At 41.6% G+C, this 10,593-nt stretch overlaps 1 long non-coding RNA gene across 1 annotated transcript; it reads left to right on the forward strand.

The window, feature by feature from the left end:
- The first annotated feature begins 6,832 nt into the window (after positions 1-6,832).
- Positions 6,833-9,700, forward strand: LOC120289516. Its single transcript, XR_005547543.1, has 2 exons — positions 6,833-7,959; positions 9,417-9,700. It is a non-coding gene; the product is annotated as an uncharacterized LOC120289516 (long non-coding RNA).
- Positions 9,701-10,593: the final 893 nt, after the last annotated feature.

Genomic DNA, 10,593 nt, shown 5'->3' on the forward strand with positions numbered 1-10,593 from the left:
CCCGCCTTCCATATGCTCAATCATGTAGTGAAATACAAAATTGAGAACATCAGAGATTCACAAAGCTGGAAATACCCTCAAGAGATTATTCAGCAAATCTAGAATGACAGCCTTGCTGAGAACTTGGAGAACCTCATGTGGCAAAGCCACACAGACCTATTCAAATTCAATGGAGGTTCGATTATTTATCATTTTGGGTTAAATATGAATTATCCATTCATTCATCCTCTTATCTAGAAGGAAGATGATTTCCCTGAACAACTCAAAACGTTATTATGGTACTTAACCAATAAGTATCTAATAGCTTTTGAAATTCCAACCAGAAGATTCATTGCCAACCTCACAAGGATATTCCTGCTCGGAAGAAACATCAAAAAAGAATGTGATAGAAATCTTTTAGAATTTCTAAATTGGTTCTATCATCCTACATGTTGGAAACAAGACTTGGAAAAGAATCGAGATCCATGACGCCAAATCCCGAGGTCCATACCATCCTGTTTTTCCGACGTCCTTGGAATTTTTGCAGAAATAATGGTAGTATTCGCGATGCACCACTAGAAATAGGAACCACATCCTATAAACCTAACTTGAACAGCCGAGAAGCCCAGATTTACAAATCTTATTCTAGATCCGTTCGACTTTGTGAACATGAATATCGAGAACTCCAGAGAATCCTGTGCCAGGAAAACAAGATCATTCCCGAAGATGTTTGGAATAATGCACGCACTACGTGGGATCATTATGACCTAGCACCAGAAGCTAAGGAAGCACTCGGACAATACAGACAAGCCTCATCCTCCCAAGAGCCTGAAATGACAAGCGAATATGACATTGTCCAATCCACCCATGACCCCTATGCACGCTTTGGAGGACCTCTGTCCCAGGATCCCTACGAACAATTTCAAAGCATGGACACATCTTTCTATGCAGAGCCATCCAACTGGCCTCAGCCAAGAATTCCTGACCCTCAACAAGATGAAAATACAAACTGGGCTGAAGAAGAAGCATCACATTGGGCTCATGAACAAGCATCCTCATCACGAAGGCTGAATCAAATCCTCTCACCTGAAGACCTTGAAGCCCTTGAACAAAAATACGAGGCACATCTCCTAGAAGACAGCTCGGATGACTCAGTTTGTAGCTACAATGCTCGTGACGGACGAGACCGTTGAGTCCGTACAATTTCACTGTAGCAAATCACTATTCACTTTTTACTGTAGCACTAGGCTAGGAAAGTACCATTCTGCGCACGATTCTTGTTCATGGTGTGCGAATAATTCCCTTTCGGTGCCCCTGTTTGTATCTGGACCCGTGAGCTAGGTCCCTATGTGTGTCCTTGTGACCTCTTATTGCCTATATAAGGCAAGGAGGGTGTAATGTTTTGGGCGAGTTCCCCGAAGTAAAGTGTGTGCTTTGTGAAAATCTCTCCATGGCTTTCTAAATTCCTCTTCTTCTCCAGCCTGGTAGGATCCTTCAAGAAATGCAGCTTGGGTAGGTTAAAAACGTTTCCATCCTAGCATCTCTGAGTGTCTCTAGGCTCTGAACTAAAGAGCTGAGTGGTTTCCTGCTAAAAGGCTGTCCTTGAAGGGCTTGAACGGGGTTGTTCGCCCACTGTGGGATGCATACCTGCAGGAAATTACTCTCCTTCCCTGGTTCTAAGTCTAGGTCCATTCATGGTATCAAAGCCATGGTTTCGTTTTTAATGTTATCCATTCCATGCGCCTGACAGGTGAATCCAGAGCTAAGAAGATCTCTTCTCATCATGTCTATAGAACCAGAAATCCTCGAAGCACCAGTTTCTCTTGCACCTTCATCTTCATCTTCAACACCTCCGGAATTTCGTGTTTCAAATGCTTCAAAGATAGATTATTTTTATGAAGTCTCTCTTAGCGATGAAACCAAGATTTCTGAAACCCAACTCCCCCTCATGAACCCTTATTATGCTTTCGCAAAACCAACCTCATCATTTTCACCCATCCGCTCCATCTGCCAGCTTATTCACCAAACCCCAAAGCAAGTAAAGGAGTACGTCCAGTCCTCCAAATTCGACCAACATCCTATTCCTGCTACTGAAAATGAATACTTTGTTACTCTCCAGATACCTCCAGAATTTCCCAGACAATGGGCTCAACAGGGATACACTCATGTCCATTATGGAGCTGTTCGTCTTGCTCTAACTTTCCACGGTCGAAAAGGTTTGCCAGTTGTGGCAAGAATAGCGTTGCTAGATACCAGATTTTTACAATATCAGCATGCTTGCATTGGTACTGTTCAAACCACTTTGAATGCAGGAACATTCTTTGTCACTCTATACCCCAACTTCAACATTGCCCTTTCAGATCCCCAGTTACTTTCTTTTATGAAAGTCCAAGTTCAACTTACTGGAGCCCCTCAAACTGCTGACTCTATAGCTGCAACACTACATTACCAGATGGTTTATCGAGTGCAGAACCATGCACTTGACCTCAACTTCAACAATGGTAATGAAGATGCCTTGTTCATCTCCATGCAGAATGACCAGGCATCCTGTATCCATGTTCCTAGACAGATCCCAAATGATACGTTGGCCAAGCTCCTTCCGGAGACTTGGATTACCAATTACGAAAAGCTACATCAGCACAACAAGCCTTTCTAGTCTACGGACTCAGAGTTCGTAAGGAAAAAAGACGGAACTGTTTCCATCAAATTTGGCAAGGAAAAGGAAGAAAGTCATTCTATCTTCCAAACCCTCTTCATGATTGAACCATGTGTTCCTCAATCCATTTCCGAGCCAAATCCAAAAAAGCATGTTCGACACTTTGATGGTGATGGACATCCTGTTCATTACTATAAAAACAATTATGGTCATTGTTTTTGGGATCCCTTTTGTCAATGTTCTCACTGTACAAATTCCTCTAACGAGGTAGATCCTTTTGCAAAATCTCCACCTCGACGGAAAAAGCCAAAGGATAAGATGTTCCAAAGGTACTTAGATGGAGATTCCTCTGTTGATACTCTTGGTGAATGCGACAAATACCAATTCATGGTTTCTTATGCACCACCTCCACCGCCAGAGTCCAGTACTACATTCCAAGCCTCACCAGATCCACCAAAAACACCACCACCATCTCCTCCCCAGAAAAAGCAAGTCCTCTCTCCATTTTATAAGCCAATCCTTAAGTGGGCTAAGAAGCACTCTTACCCCCTCGAAGTTCCGGAAGAAGCACCACCTACTTCTTCTATCGCTATGCTTCAAGATACTGACTTTCCTCCTCTTGTCAAGGAAAGTTCTAAACTCTCGTTCCCTACTGCAGAAGAATTTATTGATCCCTAGGCAGATACCGCCATGTTCCTAAAGTCCCTACTCCCACTGATGTGGATGAACATGGGAGACAGAAAAAAAAAAAACCTCTTCAAGAAAATTTGTTCTAAATTGGCAATCGAGACTCGTTAGCACAAAACAATGCCTTCAAGGCAATTGACTCCAAAATTGGAAATGTGCAACAATATCTCCGAAGGTATGATGAAAGTACCAAAAAGATACTTTCGAATTCCAGAAAAAGGCTTCACGCCTTGGAATCAGGACAACATCTTGGGTACCATTATCTTGAAAATCTGAAGCCAGAAATAGAGAAGCTCAAAAACCAAATCCAGCTTCTTGAAGAAGGAAGGTTCAGACCGTTTGACCCATTGGCACCTCCTATTAAAACCGGGTATTTACCCCCACCGCCACAAACATCCATTTTTGCCACTATTCCAACAGATCCTTACAGAAAAGAGCCGGATATGGCAGACATACGAAGTCGCCTCAAAGCCCTGTAGAAGGAAAATGGGAAAGAAAAAATACCACCTACAAGATCAAAAATACCACCTACAGAATCAAGTTCCATTGTTATAAGAGAAAGGCCAGATCAGATGATGCTATCAAATCCATTAGAATCTTTTCTAAAGGATTTAGGCACCCAGGAACCTGACTCTGTTATCCAACAGCCTGAACAACCTGATCCTCCCAATCCAGAAAAACAAACTCTGCTCCTAGTAGAGCAAACTTCTCATGATACTGAAACAAAATCTTCAGCATCCCTCTCCTCCTCCTCATCCTTCTCAATTCCTACAGTTGATACCCTCCCCATTGCACCAGTTACTTCATCAATATTCATGGCTGACCCCCCAGATGATGATATGGAATCAAATTATTCTGAACTAGAAATGGGTCAGACAAGCAATCCTACTCAGTATGTGTCCATCGCATCAAAACAATTCTTCACCATTGATGATATTCCTTATCAGAAATGGCCAATAAGGCTTGAAGAATTTCATACTTGGCTAAATACCCAGTCTATCACCAACCATGATATGAATGACGTCTTGTACAATTTCATTACAAGATTCACAGGAAGCTTGAAGCTCTGGTGGCAATCACTTTCAAAACAAGACCAGATCCATTTTCTAATGTCACCTAATTTCAGCCATGCCATCACTCTCTTATATCATGTCTTTGTGGGAAAACCTGGTGATCTCATAGAGATAAAAAGAAGAGAATTTTTCGAAAGACGATGCTGCTCCCTCCAGAGAAAACATCTTGATAAGCATTTTAAAATAATGCTTCAAACCTTTTATCAAGTCGGAGTAGACCCAAATCTGAAGCATGTTTTCCTTACTTCCATCCCGAAAGAACTATCCCAAATGGTTGAAAGATCGTTCTTTGGAAAACAAAGGCGAGTATAAGATATTCCCTTGGGAGAAATACAGCAAGAAAACCATCTATGCCTAGAAGAATTATGCTTAAAACGCCAGATGGTTCGCACATACATCACATATGACAAACGCCTCGAATCAGCATGCTCCCGTCAGGAGCTAAAAATTAAATGCTCCAAAAAAGACTGTGATGGTACATGTGGCAAGTATTCCCGGAAGAAGAAACACTACAAGAAGTTTTGGATAAAGAAATCCAAACATGGCTCCAAGCATTTCCGGAAAAAGAAGAAATGGCGATACCTACGCAAAAGAAAGGATCGCACGGGCCACAAAAAATCAAGCCGTTGCTATATTTGCAATCAGAAAGGACATTTTGCCAAAAATTGTCCCCAAGCGAGAAAAGGTCATAATCATCTAATCCATCACATTGAGAATGAAATAGGTATTTCTCTTGAAAATGATGATATTGAATCATTATTCTCTGTTGATGAAGAACCATCTGAACAAACTCTTTGTGCCATTCCCTCTTACCAAACTTCCAGTGAGACTGAGTCAGACTCAGAGTCTGAAGATATTTTCCATATATCACCATCATCCCCAGAACCAAACCTTGACATATTTTCAAGTCAAACTCACTGTCCACACTTCCCCGTAAAAATCCTCACATCAAAGTTTGCCAAACCTATCACTGTTATTGCTCTCATTGACACAGGAGCAAGTTGTTCAATCCTAGACACCAAAGTTCTTCCTGAAGAATTCTGGACTCCTTACACCAGATACTTCAATTTTGCGTCAGGAGATACTTTCTCCACCAATGTCAGAACCACTCCTGTAATCTGTCCAGTTCTTTGAGTGCTCTATAACCGTGTAAAGATTTTTGGATCTAACCTTCCCAATAAAGACCACGATAATTGGGTGGGACATCATGACTCAAATCTCTCAGCTTCGCATCATTCCTGGAAAAGGTCTTAGATATAAAGATCAATTCTCTGAGTTTGTCAATATCCAAAGACTCTTTTCCATCCAAATGAGTCTACTAAATCCAATTATGCAGAAGTTGTTAGAATCTTGTTCAGAATCCCACGCAGAATTCGCTCAAAAGTGCTCTCATCCTTTATGGGAAAACCCAGAGTTCTTTGTTCGCCTTCCTTTCAAGAAAAATGAAGACATAAACCCAACCAGGGCGAGCCACATGGGAATGAAGCCAGAACATTTGGTTCTAGCTCAAAGGGAATGCTCGGAACTTTTGCAATAATGCCTTATTGAAGTTTCCGACTCACAATGGGCTTGTGAAGCCTTTTATGTCAATAAGCGCGCTGAGCAAAACAGAGGAAAAATGAGATTGGTGATCAACTATCAACCTCTCAATCTTTTCCTCCAAGATGATAAATTCCCTTTACCATCTAGAGATTCTCTCTTTAGTGGTCTAACCAAGGCCCACATCTATTCCAAATTCGACCTCAAAGCCGGATTTTGGCAATTGGGCATCCATCCTGAAGACAGGTCCAAAACAGGATTCTGTATCCCAAACCAGCACTTCCAATGGAAAGTTCTTCCTTTTGGCTTAAAGGTAGCACCATCCCTTTTCCCAAAAGGTCATGTGTCGCATCTTCCAACCAATTCTATCGAGTGCAGTCGTATACATTGACGATATTCTGCTCTACAGTCCTGATGAGCAGTCACACTGTCAACTCCTTGAGCAGTTTGCAGAAATCGTGAAAAAACATGGTATTATACTTTCCCAAAGGAAGATGAATATTGCCCAAACAGAAATCGAAGATTTTTTAGAGATTCTGAGATTTTTGCGGAAAATCTAATCGAACGTCGCGGAAAATTAACGGAAATTCGTACGGGCCGAATTTAAAAGAGTTTTGACTTTCAAGCCGAGCTTTTTTACGATGGGCACTTACAGATAATCATATGGGTTTTTTTTCCTTGGCTAAATTGGACGTCGAACGGAGAATTAGTCGAAGATATTGAAGTCCAGAAATTGAAAAATTCGGAGCTTTAAATAGAGCTGGAATTTTGGCTTCAAACTAAGTTAATTAGTGGATTTATTTGGCAAGAAAGTAATAGAGACCAATAGGATAAGGTTGGAAGCTAAAAGGGGGGAACAAGCATTTAATTAAATGGCTAAGCATGAAGACTTTTTGGTCTCTCTCTCCAGCTTGTGGGACAAGCTCAGCCGGTCTTCATCTTCATCGAGCAACCCATCCCCCACGTTTTCTTTCCCCACGCCAGCGAAGCCGCCCATCTGCCTTGCTTCTGCTTTTGCTTCGCTTTTATTCTTCTCTCTCGGATCCTTCAGCTGCTCCACTCAACCGAACTCTCTTCCTCAGTTGTTGCCACTTGGCCATCGAGTCAACAAACCGGCGTTCCCTCCACCGAGTTGACTGCCACTCGTCCGCTTGCTACCAGCGTCTTCCACCTTCGCTGGTTTCACTTTACCGAAGCAGCTGATGTTTCCTTGCCCACGATCCACCGAATTCCTGAAGCTATATTGAAGCCCACCGAAGCTGCCTTGCCGTGTCTTCGATTTACTGGGTCAATTCCACTGCAAGCAAAGCCCAGGTGTTGACCGAAGCAGCTGCCAGCGTCCCAACCTTCATCCATCTTCGCCTGCTTCTCCACCGAAGACTCACGCCACCACCGAAGCTTTCTGCTCTGTTTCGCTGCTTCTATCTCCGTTCGGTCTTGTGAAGTCAAGCGGAGCAGCCGCGGCAGCGAAGACTCCATCTTCGTCCACCGAAGCTGCTCCTTCACGCGTCCACGCCAGCTGCTTCCCTGTTCCATCTTCGGCCACACGCCTGCTCTCCACCAACGTTGATCTTTTCTCCTCAAGCCACCGAAACCCGCTCGAAGCCAGCAACAAATTCGACCCAGTTTGTTCAATCACAGCAAGCCCAGTCCATGAGCAAGCATTTTTGCTCAGTCCAGCCCAACGTTGGCCACAGATTTCAAGCCTTTCAGCCCAGTTCGGCCTTCTCTTCAGCAGTTCAGCCCAAGATGGTTTAATTCAAGTTGCAGCCCAGTCCAGCATTTTAAACCCAGTTCAACAGCCCAGTAATTTGAGGCCCATTTCAGCAGCCCAATCTTGAAGCCCGTCTTCAGCAGGCCCAGCCCAATTTGGGTCCAGCCCATAAGCAAGAATAAATCTCAGTTGGGCTGAGATTTGTTGGGCAAAATTTAAGGCCCGGTCCAAGCCCGCCGAGGTCGTCGAAAGTCCAATTTCGGCCGCCGTCGCGTCGCCGTCGCGGTGTCCCGGTCCCCGCTTTTAATCAAGTGAGTTTTACTCACTAATGCTTTCTTAGTTGGCTAATTATGCTTAAGGGTTGATTAGATTTAATTGAGTGCACTTAGGTGGTTAGATTAATTTAGAACAATTAAATTAGTGACTTAATGATGCATGTTAGGTGGTTAGACTTAATCATTAGCAAATAGAGAGCTTCTAATAATTATTGAATGCATCTCGGGATTTTTCCCGATTCGTTCTGGCGTCCAATCAGGCATTATGGGCATAAATTGGATTTTTAGTATTTAATTATTAATTTTCGAAATTAATTTAATAAATTATTTATTTTCCGGAAATTAGGCAGGGATAGTCGACGACCGGAATTTTATGCTGATGATCGTGGTGCAGTCCGTTTATTTAATTGAGCTTTATATTGTGCTAAATTGAATTTATTGTATTTATTTATTTATTTTTCGAAATTAATTATTTAATTATTTATTTCCCGGAAATTCAACTGGGATGGCCAGTGACCGAAATTTGATGCTGATTGTCATGGCATAGTCTGTTTATTTAATTGAGCTCTATTTCATGCTGAATTGAATTATTTGTGAAAGAGGGAATTATTCTTTAATTGGATAATCATTGGTTATTAATCGAAAAATAACTAGGCATCGATTAATAATGTCAAAAATATTTGAGTGGACTACAGAAAATGTGGGAGTTATGGAAAGGAAAATATTATATTTTGGCTAAGGCCGACCGTGTCCCCACACACGGCTATTTTATCGAGAGTGATAAAATATGGAATGGATTGAATGGTCGGATAGTATACTATATCATCCCACGGGCTTTGATATGTCAGCTTAGCGAGAGCAGTATACTGGTGTACTATATCAGCCTACGGGCGATATGTCAACTTAGTGCGAGTAGTACACTTTATCAGCTTAGTGTGAGCATTTGGGGTATACTATATCAGCCTATGGGCGATATGTCAGCTTAGCGAGAGCAGTATACCGGTATACTATACAAGCCTATGGGCGATATGTCAGCTTAGCGAGAGCAGTATACCTTAACCCTATCAGCTTAGTGCGAGCTATACTATCTATATATCAGCTTAGAGTGAGCAGTCCTGGACTATGGTCGGACTTATAGATAGTATTGAATGTGTCGATCAAGCATGGGTTGTGATGACATGTAATCGACTAGGTCGATTGATCATTACTTTGATTTGATGTTGTGAATTGACTGATTAATTGGAAATGACCATAAAATGATCTGATTGACATGTAATCGACTAGGTCGATTTGATCGATGCTTCGATCAGTAATATGATTACTTGGGTGCCTCCTGAACTGTGCTAATATGCAGGTGGAATCTGAGGCCAAGGTAAGTCCTCTGACTTATATGTGTATAGGTAGCCCGATTAGCGTATTAGTTTACTAATCGAGTCTTAGGGGGTAAAACTTGCTGAGACGTGGTCTTAATAGTTATTGAATAACCATTTCAGGACCCTGATGAGGAGCATGAGGAGAAGGAACCTGAAGAGGAGAACCTTGATGTGGAACCAAATGAGGAAGAACATTTTGGAGAAGAAGATGACCACGAGGAGGATCCTGAGTACGACCCGGATGAGGACTGAGATCCCATCTTGTTTTGTCAGACCTTGATTATATGTGGAGAAGTGTTAGATCAGAACCCTGTGAATAGTATTACATTATATATTATGAGGTGCTTGTGTAAAAGAGTGGTTGTGAATTTCAGTATGGAAATTATGGCCCTACTTTTCTATCACATTCTTTTGTTGTCTGGGGATTAATAACTGTTTCCGCATGTGCTTAATAAATGAAAGGGTCAGCGATACGTAGTCCTGGGATATCGCAAGTTTAAAATCGACCAGATAATAGAAGGATGGGCACGTGACCGAGGATCGGGGCGTGACATAACTGCATGGCAAATTCTTTTCGCTTAAAACTTTTAGGCTTCTCTCCTAATGTGCCTAAAACCCATATGGCACCATTCAAACTCTCAGGTAGATGCATTCGATTTCTCCTCGTCAAAATCTATCATTGTCTTGTCTTGAAATTTAGCTATTCTGCTTAATTCCCTATTTATTACCACGGCACCTCGAACGACCTTCAAAATTCCACTTTCTAAAGTCTACCGACACTCAGCTAAATCTAGAACACTCAAGCAAATCAAGTTCTTCAACTCTAACTTGCCTTACTTTAGTCAATGTCCTCACAATACCATTATATATTTTGATTCTAATATCATAAACAGTCATAACATCGCATTCAGTATTGTTCCCCAACCGCACTATACTAATATGTATATATTGATAAGTAGTAAACTAGTTCTTATTTAATATAGCGTGAAACAAATAATCATAATCCATTATTCAAATTACAATTAACTCTAGCAGCCACATCATCAGTAGATTCAACTCATATTCCCTTACCATTCTCGTTCTTTAGTTTAAGGCAATCATTTCTAAGATGCCCCCCTTACTACAATTCCAATAGATAACAACACCAGTTCTAACGTCTGTTCGGGTTTGTATTACTTATGCTAATACAAGTATTGATTATTCCTCTTTTTTCACATAGTAAAACAGTAGATAAGTTCACTAGATTCTCTTCTATAAACTTGTTGATCTAAAGGAATTATTAATAGCAGTTATCAAG

The sequence above is a fragment of the Eucalyptus grandis genome, chromosome 11 (assembly GCF_016545825.1).
Source record: "Eucalyptus grandis isolate ANBG69807.140 chromosome 11, ASM1654582v1, whole genome shotgun sequence".
Lineage (NCBI taxonomy): Eukaryota > Viridiplantae > Streptophyta > Magnoliopsida > Myrtales > Myrtaceae > Eucalyptus > Eucalyptus grandis.